Source organism: Pleuronectes platessa, chromosome 8 (assembly GCF_947347685.1).
Source record: "Pleuronectes platessa chromosome 8, fPlePla1.1, whole genome shotgun sequence".
Classification (NCBI taxonomy): Eukaryota; Metazoa; Chordata; class Actinopteri; order Pleuronectiformes; family Pleuronectidae; genus Pleuronectes; species Pleuronectes platessa.
The window spans coordinates 21,698,967-21,701,589 of record NC_070633.1 but is presented as its reverse complement, the minus strand read 5'-3'; the positions used below and the strand labels follow the sequence as shown (position 1 = coordinate 21,701,589).

General features: G+C 39.1%; 2 non-coding genes across 2 annotated transcripts; both read right to left on the bottom strand.

The window, feature by feature from the left end:
* Nucleotides 1–312: 312 nt before the first annotated feature.
* trnal-caa (transfer RNA leucine (anticodon CAA)) lies at nt 313–423 on the bottom strand. The gene is made up of 2 exons: nt 386–423; nt 313–358 (listed from the first exon to the last, which is right to left on the bottom strand). It is a non-coding gene; the product is annotated as a tRNA-Leu (tRNA).
* A 235-nt stretch (nt 424–658) lies between these two features.
* trnal-caa (transfer RNA leucine (anticodon CAA)) lies at nt 659–769 on the bottom strand. Its single transcript has 2 exons — nt 732–769; nt 659–704 (listed from the first exon to the last, which is right to left on the bottom strand). It is a non-coding gene; the product is annotated as a tRNA-Leu (tRNA).
* Nucleotides 770–2,623: the final 1,854 nt, after the last annotated feature.

Sequence of the window (2,623 nt, the reverse complement as noted above, 5' to 3'; positions counted from 1 at the left end):
ATATTTCCATAGTTTATAGTTTTTAGCTTAGTTTTTAGATTATTGTGTTCTATTTCATTTCTGTTTACTAAGACCTCAGTACTCAGCTTCGATCCCTCTCATGTATCTCATGTTTTGGAATGCCAATAGATCTTCTTGAATCTTGAATAAATAATCTGAAATGAAATCTGATGAAAGTGAATTTAGAAGTGTCTAAAAACATTGGGTTTAGTTTTTGCTTAACTCACACAGTCTTAACCATCTACTATAGAGTCTAGAATCTATACACTTGTTTTATTTTATTTGTTTCATGGACACCTGGTAGTAAAACATTGTCAGGAGCGGGATTTGAACCCACGCCTCCATATGGAGACCAGAAATCCCCTTGACCAGGAAGGAGTCAGTCCTTGAGTCTGGCGCCTTAGACCGCTCGGCAATCCTGACATAGACAAAACCGGAAGTTGAGCCTTTCAATTCTTTTACTTATACAAAGATGACATGTATTTAGTTTCTGTGACATTACATACATTTGCATGGAAGATGACAAACTCAGGAAAATGTCACCCACACAAGAAGATGTTGTCATTGCCAGAGTCTGATAATCACAGATTTGACTTGATTGTTTGGACCACGTGTTTTTAGGATTCTTCTCAATCCTGCCTCCAGTCTGTGAAAACAATGTCAGAAGTGGGATTTGAACCCACGCCTCCATTCGGAGACCAGAAATCCCCTTGACCAGGAAGGATTCAATCCTTGAGTCTGGTGCCTTAGACCACTCGGCCATCCTGACACTTGATCAGGAGAATTTCTAAAGTTGTTATTGATAAAAAGGCAACGGATCTTTCCTGAAGTATTTGTGATACAGAGATTAACTGTAGTTACTCTTGGCCACATGAAATGAATGTGAATTGAAGATCATCTGCTCATGAAAATCAAGGTAAGGACCTGATATAAAAACTCCTTCCTGTTTTCCCTAAATCCGAAACAAGAAGATGTCAAGTTTCTCATGTTACTGACACAATCTGAAAACCACTGGGTTAGACTGAGTTAGTTGTTTGCAACAAGTGTTTTCAGGGTTGCTACTCAGTCTTTTTCTTTTTTTAACCCGCAAAAACTAGTTAGCTAGAAGTTAATTGATATAAAAAAAGTGATTAATAAATATTTAAAATAATATTGTTTTAAAACTTTTAAACAGAATGATGAGAACAGAGGAGAAACGAAGTTGAGAAAAATGGCGTAATGTGTCTTTAGTCCCATCCATGCTGTTTTCAGTATACAGAGTTTTGGTAAGAGAGCACAGATCAGGGTGCTGTGGACTGTCTTAGGGTACAAGGATTTTCTATAGGATTTAATAGGTAAATAGATTTTTATTAATTAAAGATTAATTAATTCATTCATTTATATTTTTGCTTACACTCGAGAGCAGAAGGTGACGGTAGGTAATGCCAACCGCCTTAAAAACAAGAAGAAGAAGAAGAAGAAGAAGAAGAAGAAGAAGAACCTGTTCTAATTGGCCTCATGTAAGGAGGAAGATAAATAAATCAATCTGGCACGGGGACAGAACATGTAGGAGAAGAGATACAGTGAAGACACAGTTCCATATACAGAGAAGATTTACGTTTAAAATGTCTTTCAGTGATAAAGAGGACAGACAAGAGTTGTAGCAGTGGACAACGTTCACTGTTTTGTTTGTCCACAGTGACCGACTGCTTATGTGCTCCTGCTAACATGGGCTAACTACAGACAACAAACATTGTGATTATCATACCTGGTTAATAGGCAATGCAGATTTTGACTTTTGTAAACGTATTTACTTTAATACTGTTCATGTGTAGCTTAAGTATAAGTTTGGGGTGTTAAGCAATTCACAGCTTTTCAGAACTAATAGCTCTGTGATTCAGCTCAGTGTAAAGCCCTGCAGCGACAGAATGAACGCTATGCTTTTGCCTAGAGGACAATTTGCCAAAGGGGGAGCGATTCTGTGAGTCTTTTTGCCTTAATGAAGCTCAGGACCCATCACTGGTCAGTCGGGTATAAAAGGTCAGTTTGTTTTAAAGGGGTCTAATTTGTGAATTTCAAGGGGTCAAATTTATCCTTCGTACATTCTTAAAAACTCTGTATTCAGTGAACTGTGTTTCCCTTTTACTCAAAAGAGTTGTGGGGTCAGTTATACAGCACAGTGAGAATATTCCCATGTTTTGAAGCTTTGTGTTTTAGACGGATATTTTAAGTTTCACCCAAAACAGAAAATCCAAAACCCCTAAACCCCTTATTCTAACCTCTGGTGAGTTAAAGTAACCTGGGCATATTATAAAGTGCTGGTTACACACGGTATGCCCTTTCCAGTGGTGTTTTATAGGTAAAAGGAGAGACATTTGTTTGCCACTGAGCAGTCACAGTTGGCGTAGTACTAATCAATCTTGGACCATTACTCCACTATACCCCACATCAGGAAAATGCTGCAAACACACCGCTGCTGCTGCTGCGCCCTGGCATGTGTCAAGTGCCGCCTCTAGCAGGACCAGGACCAGCACCACTCTCTCGGAACAATACAGTTTTTTTTTTAAGGGACATTAAGGCTGGGAAAAGGACATTGGCATGATGGTGTGGGCTTTGCGGTGCTGCCAGCAGTGTGCGGCTGTAC